We start from the raw sequence: 23,253 nt of genomic DNA, 5'->3' as shown, positions 1-23,253 counted from the left end.
TGTAGCTTAACCTAACCAGCAATGTATGCAGGACTACAAGTACCAGAATGCACAGAAAGAATAGGAGCTTGCAATCCTTGCCCCTGGACAAGGACCACTGGTGGCCTCTGCAAACAAATAACCAACCATTCCAGCCCACTTCAGTGAAACGCTGGCGCAGCATTTCACCACCGAATGCTCCTCATCTCAACATTCCCACAGGCCGAGCTGGAAGAGCTATGTAATGGAATGCGATATTCCTGTAGTCACTGCATGCTGCTGCGCTGCTTTTATTCTAAGGTTTCCATGAGATGCAATCATTTGTTAGAAGCGGCCGCTGACAGGGCTCCGCGGTAATGTACATTTCCACAGGTGGGAAACCGTACTAACCCGATGCAGCCCGCCTGTGCCTGCCCCTGCGCTGCCGCCGCTGCTGCTTCTCTCCTCCGCTTCCAGCAGCATTGCTGGTTCCGACAGTGAAGGCAGCCACATCAGCTTGTCCAACGAAGGCCGAAAGAAGCCCAACCAAGAGTAAAAATAAGCCCAAAACAAACCCAATCCGGAGAATAACGACAGAGAGTTCACATAAAGCTTCCCGTGTTCAAATCAGTTTCCTTCCTTCCCATTTATCAGCATTTTTGAATTTTTCCACATTATACGTTTATTTTTACATTATTTACTATCACAGTTACTATCACTATTATCAGGAAGTCCCTTTACACATCGCTTGTCCACTAACTGCCCTTATTTTTTCTTAGTAACGTTTTTTAACAGCTGCGAGTACCTTTGTTGAGACTTTTGTAATATTGTTCTTGTTGATTTTTGTCCCTTGAGGCAATTACTTTTTGTTCGTTGCTGAAATTCCCTTTGCCTTTCAACCACTACTTTTTTTTATAGTCTTGCATTTTTTTCTATAATTTTTCCATCTGATCCATAGCTTCTTTTTAACAACGTGGCTGCTTCCGTGTGTGGTAGAATTGTTTCTATTTCATTACTTTTTGCGAGTATCTTTTCACTTGATGTTTCCATTGTGTTCAGATATCACATGTGTCACTGTTACTTCAACTGCAGATGTTTTTTTGATGCGGTTTCTTATGTAAACATTTTTCTTTGGCTGCATTTTACGCACATTACCTTAAAACCTATTCTAAGGGGCAAGTCACCCAGGCTCGCTGGAGGACAGGTACATGCTGGTTCCTCCTAGGGTTCTTCCTAGGGGACTCCTTAGATGACTTCCAAAGTTGAGGGCATCCTCACAGGCATCACAGGGGTAGGGGGACTTTGCTGCCTTTGATGAGAGAATGGAAAGGCAATTTGGAGGCCGCTTGTTGAATGTGTTTCTGCCCCTTTAACGAAACGAGCTGTAACCACACTCACATATGCAGGTAAGCAGGAACATGCAACTTCTTACACTGAAGAAGAAATATGTGTGCCAACATAGAAGTGGTCCCGTGGCTAAGTTGACGGCTTTTGGCATCTGGGTTCCTACCCTGCCATAAGTGCTTTACAGGATATTGGTGTAAATTACTTAATCTTTCTGTGCCTCAATACTGTAAGCATGTGCATTGTTATCAAGTATGTACATTTTTGGGAAGCCGTGCATTTTGACTATTCGCAGCCTACAATCATAACATAAAAAAGTATGTTCTTTTAATAATTTTATAAGAGAGCATCAATATCTTTGTCATTTTTTTCAAAATACATAAACACTTTATATAAAACTGGATTCTTTATACAGGAGATTCTAAGGAATATAATATAGCCTTATACCAGCTATTAAAGACCCCCTTCAGTTTAGGTCTTTAACGCTGAAGCGGGACTTTAATAGCCGGTATAGCCCAGCTACGAAGGGCTATAAGGCTATTAGAACATTCTGCCACTAGAGGGCAGATTGTTCTAACAAATTTAACAAAGGCCTCTCGGAGTTCGAGGGGTTTTAAATCCCCTCGGGCTCCAAGAGGCCTTTGTGAAACAACATTGGAATGTTGCTCTGAGGGCCTTTACCGGCCCGTAGAAGCTCGGAGCACTCCATTGTCTTCAATGGAGTGCTCCACATTCCAATGTTCTAATAGGACTTCCATGTCGTCACCTCAAGGCTTGACTATGCCAATTCACTATACTGGGCTCTTCTGGAATATCTTTAGATAAGTCTACAGCTGGTGCAGAGCGCCACGGCTCGGCTTATGTTGCGACTCTCCAAAGGGTGCACATCCAACCTTTCTTGAAAGAGTTACCCTGGCCTCCTGACAAGGAACGCGTTCAGTTTAAAGGATTGGTCCTGACACATAGAGCTTTCTATCACACTGGCACTCAGTACCTTTCCAACAGATTTATTCCTGATCTACCTTCCAGGACACTCCGTTCCTCCCACTTCTGGTTGTGGGGATTCCTCAATTCAGAAGGAAAAAATGGGGCGGCAACTCCTATTCATACCTCGATACAAGGGACGGGAATGCTGTCCCGCAACCGCTTTGGGCCACAGAGGACATCCAGGCCTTTAGGCGACTTCTCACAACTTGGCTCTCAGGGTCAGCTTTCTAAATCTCAAGTCACAAGGGATTCGTTTTATAGCCAGGGCCGGTACACTCGCTGAGTAGCTGTCACACTCTATAAATCCCAAATAAATAAAAATAAAAATACAAGTCTATCTTGAATTTGTTGTAAAACATGGAAGTTCTGTGTTTAAATTATTTTCCTTAGCATCTCCTTTATTGAGAATCCAGTGTTATATAAGCATTTATGCGTTTAAAAAAAATATTCTAAAGACATTGATGGCACATTGCCTAATAAAATTATCAAAAGAATACATTTTTAAAACGTTATGATTGTAGGCAAAGAATGGCCAGAATACATGGCTCCCCACAAATGAATATAGTTGGTTGAAAATATGGTAGTTGGCAGGGTTACTGACTGAGTGGGTGCTACCTGGCGCAAGGCCATTATCATCCATTAACCCAAATGAAAAATTAGGTACAATGTATAATTCACTTATAAACTTGTGAAGTGCAATGCAACAAACTTTTAAAAAGTGTAAATCCCCACAAGATGTGACAATCTTGTATAGTATCCAACCCTACCAGCTAACGTGCATTGTTCAGCTGCTCACCAGATAGGGTGGCCCCATATTGTACGTATGTAAAGTTAAAGGCATACCCGTAGCAGATCTGCCATAGAAACCTACATTCCATGAAACCGACTATGATGCCTCTGCCCTTTGTCAAGGGCAGAACTGTGACCTTCAGTGGCAAGCGATGCACTGTTGACCCCACTGAGGGATGGTTTTGGTTCCCACAAAGAGCTCTAGAAGAATGGGGTGAGAAGGAGGAATGAAAAGGACGAGAGACATGCGGTGGCCCTGTTGGGGCATCAATAGGCGTATAGCCCGTAGGATGCCTCAGAAAATGGATAAAACTGCTCCATATAGAAACAAGAAGGGTGGTGTGATGCCATTGACAGAAAAACCCCTACTTAACCGGAAACCAAAGAAGTTCACTTGACTGCATGATTTGGGAACCTCCACAATATTGTCTCAGGCAGCAGAGAGGCAGTGATCGTGAGATACAACTGCTCATCTATCCAGTCAGGACTGCCTTAGAACAATCCAGATAAACAGAGATGAGATGTCAGACGAGATCAGTTTAGGAACTTCGGTCTGCAGTGGCCTGATAAAGGAAATCACACAATAGACTAAAGAAGGGTTTGAGGAAACCGTGGAATAAGCACCTGATCCCCTAAGTGCCACCAATAACCATGCCTCCTTTGCAAGAGATAACTCCTGGCCGCCTGTGCACGATCTTGAACCATCGCCCATTCCTGCGCGTTTCATTATTTTGTAAAGCACTGGATTGCAACTTGGCTGTGCTCACAAAAGAAGCCGCTCATCTTGATTTCATATCCCTGTCCAGTGGGAACATCGACTGAAGGTGCAGGGGGAGGTGTTGCCAGAAGTTGCACTTTGAAGATCATCTGGAGTCCAGCTGCACAAAGAGGGTCCTGCCGCTCCATGGCACAGGGGCAGCACTGCTGTCTGACTGATGGTGGAGGAGGCTTCTCTGAAGGTCCTTGCTGTCAGACTTTTTTTTTTAATACTGCAAAATTAGATTGAAGTCTAAGATCTGGACACAGAGCATTTCAGAACTCTGGTCCTATGACACAGAATGACCGCACCATTGGCTCTTCAGGGATATCTTGCCTGAACGACTCCGATTAGAGTACTGCGTGAAAACACTTACTGGAGATATGGTGGGCCAACCCCATGGAGCTTTGAAGAAGCTACGCAGACCTACACGAAAGCCGGTCCAATTCCCTGAGGGTCAGTGCAATGTTGGAAGATTTATTTACAATGAAAGAGTCTAGCAACTTGGTTTAGCAATCTCGAATTTCAGTAGCTCTTTCTTTGGACTTTAACAAAAACGACCTTAAAGTAGTCCAGTCTTTCATAACTTCAAAGCTCTGGTCATTTCACTGGGCACAGAGACAGCGGAAGCAGCAGGAGGATCCGCTCAGCCACATGAGATGAAAACAGATATTTTGATTACTGCGATAATATGGTAACTAAAAGTAATGTATGACTCAAACCAAACTCGGAGGTTTTTTTGCTGCATTGGTAGGGATCAGCAAGATACCTAGTCCCTCTCAGCAGATGAAGGGGAGGCTGGCATGAGCGATACCTTCGACTTTAAGGATGGCAAAGTTTGACCTGTTCGAGCAGAGGTGCGTGTCCATCAAACAAAGTTGCTTCATGCCTGCAGCTACTGCACATTAGTCAGAAACCACCCACAAGAAGCTGGATATTGTCAGAATACAATGGAAACTGCAGAGGTATTGTAATGGAAGTTGGAAATATGGCCCCATATCCATTTTGATAAAATGGTAACAGATTACATGGACAACACAGTTGATGGCTAACAGTCCATTCTTATTTGCGGGCAATGGTTTAACACAAAGGAATTGTGCCATCGGAGACCTGTTCCAGAGACACCGGTCTATTTCAAGAAGCGCTCCAAAATAGTTTCTTAATCAACAGGGTCCATAACCACAGACAGGCAAAGGAGACTTAAGTTCTGTGATCAACCAGAGTCCAAGGATGCATGCAGGTTCTCCATACAGTCAATAACCATGGTTTCCATCTTTCGCCCTATCGAACCCCAGTTGTCTGTCAAGAAGAGTCAAAGTTGAAAGAGGGGTGGTGAGATTTGACAACTTCTGATCCAATTTAGAACTCAGGACAGCCACCTAGTGACCTTAAGTAGGACGTTTTGCAAAAGAACTACGGTAGGCAGCACCAAGTAGGAAAGGCCCTTCACATTCATCAGCATACTAGTCGTTCTGAAACCACAACGCAATCCTGTTTTCTTGGAGTCAGGACATTCCTCTGCTAAAAATAATGTGAATCTTAACAGGATAATGACTTGTGATTAACGGGCACCAGATGCCAGCCTTCAGCAATATTCCTCATATGAACGTTAAGCCTACGAGCATCAATTTTATTTTATTGCTAAAATTCCACAATTTGTCTGGACTACTCAATAACGCATACTACAACATTTCATAAAGGTTTTCAAGTAAAATTTAACATACATATTATAAAACACTTTTTGGGGATAACGTCTCCTCAGGTGCCTGGGTCCCCGCGCCATATTACTGACACTATCGTACGGACTAACAGGTTCACCAGAGGCCCACTAACACTGCACCACCTCTAGAAATGGTGCCTCTTGGGACAGATTTCCAGGGCCTCCCAAGACACCTGCAGTGCCCCACATCACCCATCTATAAAAATACCTTGGCTGTTTAAAACCACTGGTCTATGTTTCAGGGCTGCACTGTCCCAAAGCAGATACTAGTTTATGCCCGCGCTGGGGAGAGCATTTTTCTTGGGGGGGGAATAGGGTGCATGGTCCCAGTCTGCGCTAGGAGCACCGAAAGTGGGTGCGTCAGGTGCAGACAGAACCGTGGGATATTTTGCGTGATGCATCCCTCAGTTATTTGTTGATAAACTATGTGAGGCCTATATTGTGGGAAAGCAGTAACCTACAACCCTAAAAAAAATAAAAAATAAAAAAAATTACGCAATTTCCATCCAGTCTGAACTTTCAAACCACCTACAAAGTCTATGAGGAAGGCTGAGTCGGGTGTTTGTAACGCCTGATCTTTATAATCTCAATGCATGTGAAACATTTTGGAATGGTGATAAACCTTTGCAGATCTACAGGGTGGGTGACGCCACTGAAGGCTATGGAAAGCTTTTGCCATAAAAGGAAAGTAAAGGCAAGCAAAGCCCTTCCAATGAAGGCGAGTTGAGAAATAAAAACATTTCCCCCCGACCTACCCCCCACTCCCCCCCCCCCCCCCGGAACACCTTGTAGACTTGCAATTTCATATTTCCTTTTAAAATTGAAGAGTAAATTACTCTATAAAATATACAACAGTCTTCAAAACCATTGTATTTTTTCATTGAAATATCCCATCATTAACTCTCATAACAAATACACGGTGCCCAAAGGGGCAGGCTGGGTTTGTCGTTTAGCACCACACCAAGAGAGTGTGTCAATCAGATGGCCCGCTGTGCATTCATCTGACAAGTGTCACTGGTAGAGTTTGAAACCCCTGGCACTGAGAGGTTCACACAAGGCTTACTCCCACAAAAAGACTATGAACTAATGGAGTTCAGAAACGGAGTCCTCTATCGGAGTAACTGTGGGCCGGACAAGGGTGTTTTGTTGGAGTCGGGCTCACAAGTTTAGCAGTGGGTGGAGAGAGGAAGAGGAACGTAAACCGCTCTCTGTCAATGGTAACAAAATCCCATTGTGCGAAGGAGTCCTAGAAACCAGCCTGAAAGACTTGGAGTGCCAATGTTGGCAGCACTGTCACTGGACGGCTCTTTAACTCCCATCGCAACGGATATCCTCCTGCCGACCAGCAAAGGCTTCAGGCAGGAACCCGATAGGTCGGATCTACACCTGATACGGGCGGTTGCTCCACTTCACAGCCTTCTGTCGCCAGGTTCAAGCAATGGAAGGATGTCCAGGGGCGCGTTGCGATTACTGTGCAATGTGTACATTTCTTTTTACATTTATCACGGCTCATTCACTGACTGGGACCCTGCTTCACTCTTGGGCACAAAATATAATTTAAGAGTGCTAATTCACATTAGCGAGTCAAACACAAAGTGAATATGCCTTTATAAATGGATTTATTCAAATTACTCCAGAGTCACTCAATTTTAAGTGCTCTAATCCCAGGGACACTTGAGTGGGATGCAAGAAGATAGTAACCCTACAAAAGGCAACCAAAAACAAACAAAGTTTCAGGTATGTTGGAGTTTACATACCTTCTGAAGGTACCTTCCCACCATGAAATCGAATGTAGATTTATTTCTGTCAAGAGCGGAATACATCTGTTTTCAGGATTGGAAAGGGGCAGAAATGCCATCAAGGTTGGTGGAGGTACAGGGAAAGAAGCTTCTCCACAGGAAAAAATGGTATCCAGTGGAGAAACACAAAGAAAGTTATTCACTGGAAATGCACAGATGCTTTACAGTTACATGTGCTAAAATGTCAGCTGGTGGTGGTGGGGTCATTGAACATGCCCTACCCAGCACCACCGGCTACCCATCTACTTGCTGCTCGTGGTTTTCTGCTACCACAAACGGCTGCCAAAGCTGCCCACTAAAGAAATCCTCCTACTTCATGAAACTCGCGAACAAAAAACATTTGAAGCTGTGAGTCACCAAACTATGCAACTTTACACACCCCGACCTGTACTATACAAGGTAGATCCAAACAGATTTTAGGGATAGCCAAGGACTAGGATTATGAGAACAGCTGCGATTCATTGTGTGTAAAGTTATATTGCATGGCTATGCTAAAAATCCGGCAGTGACCAGAAGATCTACTCATTTTTAGAACACATTTGGAAGAACAAAAGGCAGAGTTGTTGCCTTTACAGATGATAACTTTGACGACTGTTTCTTGAAGATTCATGAAACGTGTGACTTGAGGAAATAAGTGTCTTTATTCAAGGTTAGATTGTGAGAAGTTCAGTGTTCCAAATACCAATTCAGGGTCCTGATCCCCCATCAACACACACAACCAATCAACCTGTAACCAATCACAAGACAAAGAGGAGGATGCCTCAAGGTATCATACCAAAATCACTTGGAAAATAAAGGTGTACTGACTATAGGGTTTGGCATTGATCAAAATCTTAAATAACGTAATGATCGGTTACCTTGCAAAATAGGAGTATATGGAAAGATAAACCTACCCAGTAAAAACTCAACCGAACCCTTTCAAAAAAACACACTAATAGAAGGTGGATGCTCAGCTAGCGCCCTGGACCATAGGGCATGCTGGGTACATTGAAAAAATAACAAAGGAAGAGCTGCAGGGGAGGGCAAAGACACTCTGGGTAGAAACATACGATAAATCAGTGCTGGGATTTTTTTTAGCCTCAAACATTCAGGTGCAGGATTGTACTGTTAATGCTAAACTAGAATAAATTAGAACTCACTTCAAACCTTGAGAATGGCTCCAAAGTGGCTGAGAAGGTCTAAAACCTGAGGAAAGGCCTTCTGAAGGGCCCGTCTGCAGGCTCCTCATCTTCAGTTTCAAAGTATCCTCTCTCTGGCCTACTAGTCTCCCCAAGTGAAGGCAACAGGCAGGCCTTTCCGCCCAAGTGCTGCCCAAACGTGCGATTCGAGGCGGCTTCAAGTCATCTCTTTCAGGTGACTCCATATTAAAATATCCCATTCATAATGGCAACTAAATTCCATTTTATTGGTCATATTCTACCCACTTGCCCTTGCTCCCATCTCGTTGCTCTCAATCTTTTCTGGTGCTATAACGCGGTTTATTGAGAGGTCCCCCACCACATGTGCCTCTGAGGCCGATGATGAAATTTAAGTTGAAGCCCTCTCTAAAATGAGCACCGGTGCTCACTACCTGCAAAAACACCTGCACTCATTAAGTAGTTGTCGAAGATTTTTCATTTCTGTAGCCCAATAGCTTTTTAAACACTAATCAAGGGTCTACCCTGGAGCTACTTTTTCTCACCCCAAAATATTTTTCGCTCAGTGAAAATTGTCTTTTCACCAATGTGTTAATTCACTCCACACTCTCTTTTACTAATCATCCCAATCCCTTGAGATTATCACACAAACTGTATCCACGCCTCAGTTTTTCACATTCCTTCATTCTCTCTCTCTACAGTTAATACAGTCAGTTAAACATAGGCAAACATTTTGTTTTAGATTTTCTGTATCCTAAATCCACCTGTTTTTGGCAATCTTTCATACATAGTAAAAACAGTTTTACTTATCAGATCAAAAAGTCAAACGAATTGTAAGTCTTACAATGCACTTTACGGAGATGTGAAACTTGCCATGGTGGTGTTTACAATACGTAAAACAATTCAAATAAAGGTAGATAAATAAATAAATAAAAATAAGTAAAATAAAAATTACACTTAAAACAACGATACCTTTCCCCTCACAAAGGGGCAGTCTCCTGCAATCATTCCTGTTCTAGGTTTTGACATTAAAGTGTGGTCTTGCGGTAGCTTATATCACTTCCAGTCTAAAAGTCAATACATAGGCTTCAATTTGAATGCTTTACTGCATAACCTGGCTGGTTTCTCATATTTAACAGCTAGCCTCTAAGTCAGAGGGCTTCAAAGTGGGGGCTGACCACAGTCAGGAGACCAAATGTGTCTCGAAAGAGGGCAGGGCTGTGGCAAAGAGAACAGGTGAGGCTGCATCAATCACAACAGAAATGTGTCTCACCACGCCCAACACCTCATTTAGGTGAATGTAGGCAGCTATCTCATCACCGAACCACAAGCGATTACCACACAATGCAACAACAGCCTCAAACCTGGTCTTCTTGTTAGAGGCTAAGGGTTTGTTCAATTAACAAAATGTATTTTTGCCAGGTACTTTCAAAATCCTTGAACGGGAGTGGTCTCCGACAACATATAGCTTCATACCAAGGTATGGGACAAAATGTACTTTCAAAAATTAACAAGCTTTGGCAAAGCAATAGGTCGTCTTTTTGACAATGTTGTTTGTTGATGCTGCTGATGTTCGGCATCATCCCAAAAAATAAAATAAAATATCATTAAAACAATGGGGGGAGCACTATATGTTAATATGGAAAGCTTTTTCACATAATTTTCTGACACAAGGACGAATTTTGCTCTAAACAATAGTGCAAAAAACAAAGAGGGCAATGAAGGTGCAGCTACGGGCAGTAGGAAGAAACGCAATGCGAAGTGGGCAGGTTGCATAAAAAAATTACGCGGATTGCGGGGAGGGGAGAAAAAGTAGCACCCAATGGAAAAAGCAATACAGGGAGCTTCACAGACAATGGGGATGGGGAAGTTTTGTGAAGCAGCACACAGGAGAGGGGCAAGCACATGAGAGAGACAGCAACCTGAAGGGTGGGGGAGGGTATATGAAGCGAGGAGAAGCACATAAGGGAAAGAGCTGGTAAACACGTGTAAAATCAAAGTAAAAAGCAGAACCCTAAAAGCGAGCAGTGCCAGGAAAGAAGTCATCTAATAAAAAGGATGATAAAGAGGCTATACCTGAGCGCAGGGACAAACACGTAACGTGGACAGTAAGCCATCCAATAGGAAACAAGAAAGAAAGAAAGCTGGATAATGCTAAGCAAAGGGGAGGCTGTAAGCCCACTGTAAATGTTTGGGAAGCCCACAAAAAGTCTTTTGCACCAAACAGGTTGCCCTGTCTGGTAGGAAAGTCCTAGAAATGAACATCATCTCAGTTTAATAGAATAAAAGGATAATGCGATAAAGAAAAAAGTAAAAATGAACCTACATTTTTGTAGAACATTCTTTTGATATAGAATCATTGGTCCCCTAAAGTTCCTTAGACCTTTCGGCTTGCAGCTTGAAACTTATTTTTAATTTCATATATTGGAATTTCTGCAACATCAAAGCAACTAGAAGCACACTTTTGGAACATCTCTCTCAAGATGCCTTTCTAGTAGCTTACTTCGTTCAATCGATGGAGCTCTTAACATAACATTTAGCTATTTTGCATAAATACATCCTTAAGCTACACTACAAGCTTTTAACTCGAGTGCAGTATTTAATATTCAAGACATTATTTGTGATAAAGGAAAACCTTATTCTGGCAGACCTCGAAAAAACATTGTTAGACGAGGGGAGCTTGCCATGAAAACGTTTAAAGACTATTTCTGCAAGCTCATATGTTTGAAGAGTCGTTTTTTCCTGTCTGGATCGACATGCACGTTATAAAATGCATCACACCTTATGCACACAAGTCACCTTATTTAGATGTTTGAGTCCTTGCCTGGTGAGAAAAGGATTCCCTTTGACCTTGTTCTCCACAAGGGTTTCCTGTGACCTGACAGCAATAATTATGTGATGTGGGAAACCAAAGTGGTCTGACTCACAAAGCCATTTGCTGGTGGAAGTTCAACTTAAATGTCCAATATCATTTATGTAGAAGTGCAAAGCCACGCTTTCTATTCAAGAAGCGGAAGTACGTCACTCGTAAAAAGATTTACTCATGCATACTAGTACATGTGAGTAAATCTACACAGTCCATGAAGAGAGGGGTAGAAATACCCTCAACGGGTTTGTTAGAACTCACAGGAGGACTTATTTTCTAGCCTTCACTAATATTCTCTCAGCTCATTCCCAGACAGGAAACGGTTGGAGGTTTACTCCACTGAAGGGCTGGGGTAAATCCCCATCATTGGTGGCAAGGGGAAGGCAGTAACCCCAAAATTGGTGCAGGCATAAGGAAAAGGATCACTCCAAGGAGAGGAAAAATATAAAATAAAGTTAAGCAGCGAATTGCACTTCATGGAACTACCTTAGAGAAGAGGCGGCTGAGCTTCAGAAGGCTCCGGCTCGAGCCAGGTGGCGGCCTCTGGCTCAGCTCGAGGTAGGGTTGACCATCGAGTCATGGTTTCAGGTGGCTTCTGCCTGCCACCCAGGCTGTAAAGTAACATCATGCGCTAACCTTCGATGTAAAACAGGAGAGAGAAAGAGATACCCATCTAGGGGCTGATTTGCGCAACGTTTGATTCAATAGACCAAAATGTTGCTCCGTGTACAATAAGAATTTAGGTCACATATAGGGTGTACACGACAATTTACTTGCCTTTGAGTTCACTAGTGGCGTGGTCATCATGACCAGGGTAGTAGGCATGAATATTTTCAAACTCATGTTGAAAAACTATCACTTTTATTAAATGCCTCTTAATGCCGTGATATAACCTGATGTACTGAGGAGAAACTCTTCTGCATCTTAAATATATAAACTTTTTTATATTTAAAGAGGCTTTGCCTATTTTTACATGATGTTTGTTGCACGATTTACATGGTAAACATTTTCATAGGGCACATGCATGGCCTTTTAAACCCATGCAGGCCTTTGACTGGCCCCTCCCTTTTAATTTGTTGGCTGGGCCAACTCCACCCTGGAGCACCCCTGCAAACCTCTTCAATGCCAGAAAGTCATAAATCCCAACCACACATACGAGTAAGACTGCCAGAGTTGAGTTTCACATCTTTGTAAACTAACCTCAGAGTGTGGCATTTCCAGTAACAATACAAGGCCATGAGTTTCAACCAAAAATCTGGAACTCTCTTCCTCCGGAGACCAGGACCAACCCTCATTTAATCTTTTCAAACAAGAAGTTAAAACGAGATTACTGAATAGTCTCGCTCCGATCTGATGCGATTATCCGTACCACTTTATCCCTCTGGTTCCCTGCACTTCCTCACTTTTGCCTTATTTCTACTTACCTCTACCGCTACTGCTTGCGTTATTATCCTGTGACTACTTGTATTTTCTCTTTGTGTTTGCAATTTTGTGCTGTAAAGCGCTCTGATACCAATATTGGGAATGGTAGCGCTATATAAAAAAAAACATACATAAAATAAACAATTTATCAGCGGGGAAGGCACGGCATTGCAACTGTCGCCAAAATGTGCACACTGAAGCACAGGAAACATATTTGCAGCAGAAAAAGGAAGCATATTTATAATCCACGAGGCACATGTCCAGAGCTGAAAACAGCAAACAAGGCCAGGTGCTAACATCTGCCTCCTAATTAGGTTTTTGGAAAGTGCGTCGTGCTGGGACCCTGCCTGGAACCAACACCAAGTTTGCGAGTGGCAGCGTCGTTACACCGCAGCTGTTTTCCGGTGTCGAGCTCCCCTCTGCCGCTGCAAACGTTTCCGGTGTGTCCGGCAACACCTCTAAGGGGCGCGTTAGGGTCGCCATCTCCAGGTGTGTCCTGGCCTTGTTTGTGTGCAGACAGGGTTTTTGGCGCGCAGATGTTTTCCGATCCTATAGTGAGTGACACAGACCACGGCTATAACAAACTCTTCCGCCGCTGTAGGCACCAGGGGCTGCGGCTTGCTGTTCATACAGTTTGCGAATCGGGTCTACTAAGCACGTGCAAAATCAATACATCTCGCCTTTGGGAACGATTTGCTTTGCCAGTTGCTTTTGGCAGTGCTGTTTACAGCGTAAGGATGCTGTACATCACCGTCAAAATAAAATATAATAAAAGGCGCAATGGCGGTAGTACCATTTCCCTGAAGTATGCATTCATGTGGCAAATGCCTGCCAGCGAATGACATGGGCAGCATTTGCATTAATTTTTTATTTACAATCCAAGATGGCGGACACTACTAGGACTGGTAAATAAAAAATATTGGTTTCAAAAGCGTCAAAAAACAAAACTAAGAAAAGCTCTGAGGGTGTTTGGGGTGCAGGTGGGGGTAACTGAGGAGCAGGTGGGGAGAGGAGGAAGGAAAAGCAGCACACTGAGGGCAGGGGGGGGGAGCACAACTTTGAGAAGACAGGGAGCAGGGATGAGAGAGAAACACGGATGAAAGAAAGAGCAGAGGGGGTGGGAGAGAAGCACAAGGACGGTAAACAGCAACACAGAACAGGAGGGTGTGGACGCACACAGGGATACAGCTGGAAAACACATGCACTCTCATGGAAAGCTTACACAAAAAGTAAACATGAGTTCCCTAAAAAGTGAGGACAGGAATTGTTCTCCCGTTGGAGAAACCCATCCCTTAGCCACCGTGGACATGCAGAACATGTAACCCAGCCACCGTGGACATGCAGAACATGTAACCCAGCCACCGTGGACATGCAGAACATGTAACCCAGCCACCGTGCACATGCAGAACATGTAACCCAGCCACCGTGCACATGCAGAACATGTAACCCAGCCACCGTGGACATGCAGAACATGTAACCCAGCCACCGTGGACATGCAGAACATGTAACCCAGGCACCGTGGACATGCAGAACATGTAACCCAGGCACCGTGGACATGCAGAACATGTAACCCAGCCACCGTGCACATGCAGAACATGTAACCCAGCCACCGTGCACATGCAGAACATGTAACCCAGCCACCGTGGACATGCAGAACATGTAACCCGGCCAGCGTGGACATGCAGAACATGTAACCCAGGCACCGTGGACATGCAGAACATGTAACCCAGCACTTATCAGGAATAGTTTTACTTGTGCTTCAAGGACTAAAACTACTTGAAACATGTTCCTACATACCCCGACACACATTGCATTTTGCACGATGGTTCCCCTGTGACTCTCTCATTTAACCTCAAAGTTACAAAATCCATCAGATGGGCACATTTTTAACCGTTATTACAACACTGGGTACTTCGACAATGCAACTGAACTAGAGTCTGTTTTTTAGGATGTGGAAGTTGGTTTGTTAATTGCTCTTTCTGCAGACCTATACCGTACTTAGGCGCACCCAGAGTTTTAAGAACAGGCCAATGTGCGCAGACATCTCTGCATGATTGCGGCAGGGATGCCACCGAGCCCGCTTTCTACTGGCACCGCCGGTATTTTAACGCCCCGGCCGGCACAAAAATAGGCAAAATCACCTACAGCCGGTGTTTTTAGGCCTCATCTGTACACACTTCAAACAGCAAATATAATTAGAAAGCACTTTTAAATGTGTTCTACAGCTGCGTTTACGACCCCTAATAAATAAAGTGAGTACGGACAGAAGTTATGTTACAAATGATTACATCCGATTTTGCTTATAGTACTATTCAGCATCATGACCAGGACTTGGCACTCACTTAAAACTATAAAAAATGGCCTGTATTTTTCCTTTGGAACAGTGGCAACCCTAGTTTCCAGGCAGATGTCTCCCAAATCATATACTCCAACTCTGTCGGGAATAAGTCAGAGTTTGGTTTTGGAGTCCTGCAGCTTGGAAATGCTTTCCTGCAAAGGCCTCATGCCCATGAACTCCAAGGCAGAAACCTTGTGTACACAAGGACGTATAGTATACCCAGTGCTTTAAATGGGAAAAAATAAGTGCAGGTACTCACTAAAAAAGAGGTGTGTCAAGTGGGCGGCACTAGGGGCGGGTCAAAGGGCAAGATATGATCATACTTAATGACTTCTGTACCATTTGCAGCACATATCAAAGCCCACGAGAAATGCGTTCATGTCACTAAAACAGATTAACTCATTACAAGGTCCTCGGAAGCAGAGCTGCATCTGCCCTGCACTGGAGGGAGAACCTAATCTGCGCCTGCCGTGCTGATCATGGTACCGGTACTCTCTCTGGCTACAGAGAAGTGCCGGTACTGACGGCAAAAAAAATCGGAGGTGCCGGTACTCAGTACTCAGTACCGGTGAGTACCGGCCCATTTAAAGCACTGAGTATACCGAATCACTCAAAATCAGCAACAAACACTGATGAGCATAAACATACCGGATGCTTTGCTACCAGACTCTGCATGAAGCCCCGTGTCCGCTTCGATCAGTCGGAGGCTCTTTTAGGGCTCCAGCCTCCTCCTCAAACTCCCCCTTGACATTAGGACAGCACGGATGCAAACACGATCCAGATCCTTGGTAAAGACCCACCACTCATGGATGGCAAACAGACACAGCCTGGGGCAGCAGCTGCTACCCACCTCTGTCCTTGCTACCACGGGGTTCAAGAGACTTGAAGGCAGCAGCGAGAATACAAAGGAAACAGGAAATCGCAGCCCCGCTCACTCCTTACCTGTACTGCAGCCCTTCCGTGGTAAGCAGGTCACTCCAGAGGAACTCTACCTGGGGCAAGGGGTCCATTCTGTGATATGATAAGGGCCAAAGGAGGTATGATTCCATTTCAGCTACCCATTACACTCTGGCGAATGGATGTCCGCAGCAGCTTTTCAAGAGGCTGCCCACACATGCTAGCTAGACGCTGCCCAACTCCTAGAGATGCCTTGGATGAAGACCGTATACATGCATGTTCACATTTATTCGATATCCTTAAGGCACTTCCCATTGGTGCAGGGCTTTAGAGGCCGCAGCACCCTGGACCCAATAGCTTGACGTGTCTATGTCGGACACCACCTCACCTCAGGCTTCTCAATCTACCTAGTTAGCATCTGTTAGGACACTGGAAGGCGAGGACTTTTGTGGGAGATCAACACAAATGGATGCGGTCTACTCGGCAAGCCTGGAGTACGGGCCTCGTCACCTCTTAAACGCATTACCGCACAAGATTCAGTTTGTTCCGAACAAAGGAATCATAATTGAGAAAAAGGAACATTTCCTTATCCAGCAAACACAGAAAGAGGCAGCCTGAGGTTACGAAATCTCATATAGACACCTGTACCTGGACCTTAGACACCTTTCTATGAGGCACTCGATAAGACTGTATTGTCAGTGTCGGTTGCCAGCGTTTTAAAATGAGACTGCGGTGACTGGGCCAACACAAGAGAAGCCAAACCCTGGCTTTTGACCATAAGTGTTCTGTATGTAGGAGAAAGATGCCCACTCAACCTCATGCTCTCAAGGACACAGCAAACCAAAGGATTAGCACCAACAGAGCGACCATCTGCCGGCTCAGGCCTGGCCAACAGGGCAGACTTCCCACATCCATTGCCGACTATACCCAAGTCTGAAAACATGTGCTAATTCTGCAAACACGTCGGAAAGCAAATGATCAACTTCTAACAGAAGGACTGAACTCCTGACTACTCGAACACCAGCTAAGACACATCCTAGATCAAGTGTCTCCTTAGAGGACTGATGACGCAAGCTGCCCTTCCCACAGGCCTGGCTTAGTCCAGGATTCCCTGAAGTCTTCGAACCCACTATGGTTTACCTTAGAAGTGATGCAAGCCAACTTGACGTTTATTCTGCTTCAAGAGGAAGCCAATGGAGATCTATCGGACAGAAGAAATGTGAACACATTTTCTATTTCCAGAAATCAAGGGGGCAGCTGAACGGATAAGAGCTTTAACTGGAGCAAAGGAGGTCACACAAATGCCCAATAGGACGGCACGGCCGCAGTCCAGCCGCATTAAAGCCAGGACTTGCACTTCCCAGAGCAGTATGCTGCCCAGCCTAAAGCACCTTCAGGCCTCCTAAGGGCTAGGACGCACTATATAAATGCAATTACAATACAAACCAATGTGAAAGTCTTTGGTTGTGGAAAGGATAGAAGTCCTCTCAAGGAGTAAAGGAGAGCTCTAGCTCAATTTCCATGGATCTTCAGCTAGGTGCTGAGCCTGGGCATCACATGTTTTTTCAGCTATCACGACATGCGTTCTGTTATAGCAGAGGCGGTATGTGTCCTGAAATATTCAGATGCTGAGCCAAGATCGAGCGGTACACATCTTGGGATACTTCGGCACTTCAGCACACATAACGAAACACCCAGGAGCTAAGGACATGCATTTCAGGATATTTCGACACACGGGGTATACTATATATTATAGAATTTGTAAATCGCATGATGACCCGAAGACATCCCAGCGCTAGTTCGGAGAGGCTGCACAATTTAGAACGGGGAAGACATATAGGGGCAGTTAATAATTGAAGAGCCACGTTTTACTGGCTAGCTCTTTATGTGTCGCTCGGCTAGCTAGAGGGAAGGAATTCCAGAGCTTAGCTGCTTTGAAGCCGAAGAAGCGTCCTCCACGTCTAACTCTTTTGACAATGGGGGCAAAGTTGTCTATTGAGGATGTAGGGGAGGCAAACTGACGTGAAATCGGTGGGCCCTTTCCGTGTAAAGCACGTTGGAAAATGTACAGTGACTGGAATTCAATTCTTTGGGTGACGGCGAGCCAGTGAAGGTCTCTGAAGCTCTATCTAACTGACTGTGATCTAGGGATTCCAAGTAGCGCGCATGCGGCCACATTTTGCACAACTTGAAGTTTCTGTATCACTCCTTTAAGAGACCCCAGGTACAGTGAGTTGCCATAGTCTAAGTGGGAAAAAAACAAAGGCTTGTACCACCACCTGTATCGAGTTCTGTGGAATTAAAGTCAGAATCTTACAAAACATCCTCAACACTCCAAAGCACCCGGCAGATATTTTGGTGGCCTGGGTTTCCACTGTTAATATGCTTTCTAGCCACATACCTAGACTTTTTATGACCGCCTTAGAGGCTGGGGGGAGCCGAGGCTAGAAGGCCAGGCCAGGACTTGTTGAGTGGCGAGATGGTTTCCAAGACTCATTAATTCTGTTTCGCTGTTTGAGCTTAAGGCTGGATTTATTCATTCAGCTGGCCACCTGCTCCAGACAAGGTCCAAGTGTGGAAGAAGAAGGATCCGAGTCTGGGACAAGAGAGAAGACCAGCAGGGTGTCATCTGCATAGGGGACTATAGAGATTCCATAGGGGTCTATAATTTCTGCTAGAGCTTGCAGATATATATTTAAAAAGTGTCAGACCAAGCTAGGACCCCTGCGGGACTCCACAAATGACGGGTAATAGTTTCTGATGAGCAATCCTTATCACAGACCTGGAATGTTCGTTCCCTCAGGAAGGAGCTCACCCAATCCTGGACTTTTATAACAATTCTTGCCTTGCTAACCCTATCTAGAAGTGAGGGGTGCTCAACAGTGTTGAAGGCCGCACAGAGAGGCAATAATATGATAGCCACCGTAGCTCCTCAATCCAGTCTTCTAGCCTCCTCTACCACAGCCAGACGAGCAGTTTCTGTGCTGCTTTTGGGCTCGAAACCCTTTTACGTATGGTGAAAAATGGAGTTCGCTTCCAGGAAATCGGATATGCATTTGTTGACATATTTTTCTGTCACTTTGCTAAGACCAGGAAGCAGTGAGATAGGGCAATAATTTCCTAGACAATCGGGATCTAGGTTGGGCTTCTTTAGGTCAGCTCTAACCAGTGCATGTTTCCAGGGTAAGGGCACAGTACCCGTTTCCAAGCAAAGACTAATCATGTCTAGCAAAGTAGGGAGGATGAATTCAGGCTCAAGAGCAAGGATTCTCAGGGGTGGCGGATCCATCGGGATCCAGACTTTATTTTCCTTAACAGGGTGATGAACTCATCCAGGAAAAGGGGAGTAAATTAGGAGAGAATAGGGAGATGTCTCTCCTTACTTGTATTTAATTAACTGGGCATAAAGGAAAGGGGTATGCATAATGAAACACGAAAGAGCTATAGACATGTACCTCGGGATACTTTGGCACACGGGGTATACATAGTGAAACACTCAGGAGCCAAGGATACACATTTTGCGATACTTCAGCACACACGGTATGCATAGTGAAACACTCAGGTGCAAAGGACACACATTTTGGGATACTTCAGCACACACGGTATGCATAGTGAAACACTCAGGAGCCAAGGACAGACATTTTGGGATACTTCAGCACACGGGGTATGCATACTGAAACACTCAGGAGCAAAGGACACACATTTTGGGATACTTCAGCACACGGGGTATGCATACTGAAACACTCAGGATCCAAGGACACAAATTTTGGGATACTTCAGCACACACGGTATGCATACTGAAACACTCAGGAGCAAAGGACATGCATCTTAAAGGTTCAACAATCAAGGGCATGCAACCTGCGATAACAGCAGCTGAGGGTGTGTGCCCGGAAATATTCAGATGCTATGCACCCTGTAACAATTAGGTGCTGAAAGCATGCATACTCGGGAGGACACGGCCACAGAGCTACAATATATATTCTGGGATACACAGGTGGTGCGGGTCTGTAACCTGTGATAACAGGAGCTGAAGGCATGTGGCCATGCGTCTTTTACTACTCAGGAGCGGAGGACATGATCCAGTGCGAGTCAAGAGCTAAGGTTACATCCACTCCTAATATTCAGAATACTCAGAGGTAGAAATGGTACTCCAGAGCAGAGGATATGCATTCAAGGATTTCCAGGGGCTGAGGGCATGCACTGACTGAGGCCGTTGCACCTGTGATAGACGAGATCTGAGGTTCTGAGCCCTGGAATACTCAGATGCTGACGCCCTTGCAGGGCTTTAAGTGGGATGAAAAGACATGCAAGCAAAAAATCTGTGCTTAGCATAGTGTGCCGCCTGACTTGTATTTTGCTGTTTCTGTCATTGCATCCAAATATATGATACAACAAGTAAAATCATACCTACAACAAGTCAGGACATTTGGTTTTGCCAATGGTTCTTAGTTGCATAAGATAAATAAGCAGCAACTATGGCTTGTTGTATACAATATTGAAAAAGCTTCCACTTACAGCCCTGGTGACACCACGACAATGTTGCTGATCCTGAGTTTCAAAAAGAGAAGGGAAATCCACAGAGAAGATGACTCTCTTTAAGGGATTTCCCTTCCCCAACAACGCTCACCTGGCATGACGTCATGCCGTCACTTTTCCACTAGTGAGAAGTGAGCAGTCTGAGCGCGCGCACCTGGATGTGCCTGCGGTCACTGCAGTCCGGGCCAGGGGACAAAACAGAGCCCGCTAGAGACCCGTTTCGAGGCCCCCTTTAAAAAACTGCCAGTGCTCAGCACCGGTGAGACCTGGCCCACTTAAAGCCATGGGCCCTTGCACCCTGTGATAGTTGTGATCTGAAGTTCAGAGGCCGAGGCCCTGGTACTTTGTGATAGTTAAGATCTGGTGTTCTGTGCACTGGAGTACTCAGATGCGGAGGCCCGTGCACCCTGTGACAGTTGAGATCAGGTGTTCTGTGCACCGGAGTACTCAGATGCCGAGGCCCGTGCACCCTGTGACAGTTAAGATCAGGTGTTCTGTGCACCGGAGTACTCAGATGCCGAGGCCCGTGCACCCTGTGACAGTTAAGATCAGGTGTTCTGTGCACCGGAGTACTCAGATGCCGAGGCCCGTGCACCCTGTGACAGTTAAGATCAGGTGTTCTGTGCACTGGAGTACTCAGATGCCGAGGCCCGTGCACCCTGTGATAGTTACGATCTGGTGTTCTGTGCACTGGAGTACTCAGATGCTGAGGCCCGTGCACCCTGTGATAGTTAAGATCTGGTGTTCTGTGCACCGGAGTACTCAGATGCCGAGGCCCCTGCACCCTGTGACAGTTACGATCTGGTGTTCTGTGCACCGGAGTACTCAGATGCTGAGGCCCCTGTACCATTAGACAGTTGAGATCTCAGGTTGTGCGCCCCGGAATACTCAGATGCCAAATTGTCCTCGAATTCGAATGCTAAGAAGCTGGCGTGCATGCATCCTATCGTGACCGCTCAGCTTCTGAGCTCCGTCGCTCCTCTCCCTCCTGCCACCTTTGCCTGCTCGCTGCCCTGCTGACTCCGCCGCCTCCTGCCTGCCTGCATTTCAGCCCCGCACGCCGCTGCCCAGCTGATCTGTTTCCCGCCGCTGCCCCCGGCGGCAACGCCCACGTGTCCTCCCATTCGCCGCCCCGCTCCCGCCACCCAGCTGACCCTCCCTCCTGGCTCCTTAGTTAAGGGGACCGCAGTCGCCCTCAGAGTGTGACCGCTCAGCTTCTGAGCTCCGTCGCTCCTCTCCCTCCTGCCACCTTTGCCTGCTCGCTGCCCTGCTGACTCCGCCGCCTCCTGCCTGCCTGCATTTCAGCCCCGCACGCCGCTGCCCAGCTGATCTGTTTCCCGCCGCTGCCCCCGGCGGCCACGCCCACGTGTCCTCCCATTCGCGGCCCCGCTCCCGCCACCCAGCTGACCCTCCCTCCCGGCTCCTTACTTATGACGCCCCCAGAGCGACCGCGCAGCGGACGCGCGCAGCGGGAGCACCGATTGAGCGCCGAAGGTGCGCCAAAGGTAAGCCCGTCTGCGCCCGTCCGCGTCTGGACCGCGCCCAGTGCCAGGACCCCTGGCCCCCGCAGACCCCAGCCCACCCGCCGGACGTACGACGCCGCCACCCTCAACGCACTCAACACCGGCCGAATCCCGGGATGCCACCGAGCCACCCCGAGACGAACCCACGGACCCTTCAGCTGCCGCGCCTGCAAGTTCACCTGCATCCGGACCAGCCCCGCACCAGCACCCACCAAGCCGAACACCAGCAGCCACCACCTCAAGTGCATCCTACTCAACACCCGCTCCGTCCACAGACACGCCATCGAGCTCTGGAACCTCCTTGACACCACAGCTCCTGACGTCGCCTTCCTCACGGAAACCTGGATGAACGACTCCTCAGCGCCCGACATCGCCATCGCCATCCCAGAGGGCTACAAGATCACCCGAAGAGACCGCGGCAACCAGACGGGAGGAGGGATCACCATCATCTACAGGGACACCATCCGCATCACAACCAACACCGACGACACCCTGACAACCGCCGAACACCTGCACTTCCAGATCCACACGGACCCCAAGACCACCCTCAGAGGCACCCTCATCTACCGACCCCCGGGACCACGCACACAATTCAGCGAAGACATCGCCGACTTCATCAGCCCGCACGCCCTCCCCTCCACTGACTACATCCTCCTGGGGGACATCAACTTCCACCTGGAGAACAACAACGACCGCAACACCACCTCCCTGCTCGACAACCTCGCCAACCTCGGACTCAAGCAGCTGGTGACCACCCCCACCCACCTCGCCGGACACACACTCGACGCTGTCTTCTCTTCCAGCAAGGACATTGGCTTCAGCCACGCCACCGGACTCCACTGGACGGACCACAGCTGCGTCCACTTCACCTTCAGAAGATCCACGATCCACCACCACCAGCAACAGGCTGCCCGAAGAAACTGGAACAAGATCACAGCAGACCAGCTCGCCGCTTCGCTGAGCCAGCACCCTCCCGCCAGCTCAGCGAACCCCAGCCAGGCCGCCGACAACCTCACGAAGTGGATCAGCGACTGCGCAGACGACCTCGCCCCATTGAAGACCCCGCCTAGCAGACCCGGCAGCAAGAAGGCCCCATGGTTCACCGACGAACTCAAGAGCTCCAAGAAGAACTGCCGAGCCCTCGAGAAAGCCTGGAGAAGGGAGCCAACACCGGACAACAT

General features: G+C 46.6%; 1 protein-coding gene across 3 annotated transcripts in view; it reads right to left on the bottom strand.

The window, feature by feature from the left end:
- Positions 1–23,253, bottom strand: part of MVB12B (multivesicular body subunit 12B) — a 390,107-nt gene that overhangs the window by 315,953 nt on the left and 50,901 nt on the right. The window contains exon 1 of one of the 3 annotated variants that reach the window (XM_085613811.1): positions 370–389. The exons of the other annotated variants lie outside the window; for them this stretch is intronic. The gene's annotated coding sequence lies outside the window, so the exon portion shown is untranslated. Of the gene's footprint in view, positions 1–369; positions 390–23,253 lie in introns of those variants that run through there. 3 annotated transcript variants of the gene reach the window in all.

The sequence above is a fragment of the Triturus cristatus genome, chromosome 1_2 (assembly GCF_964204655.1).
Source record: "Triturus cristatus chromosome 1_2, aTriCri1.1, whole genome shotgun sequence".
NCBI classification, from domain to species: domain Eukaryota; kingdom Metazoa; phylum Chordata; class Amphibia; order Caudata; family Salamandridae; genus Triturus; species Triturus cristatus.
The sequence above is the reverse complement of the archived record's forward strand: the minus strand, read 5'-3'. Positions and strand labels throughout refer to the sequence as shown.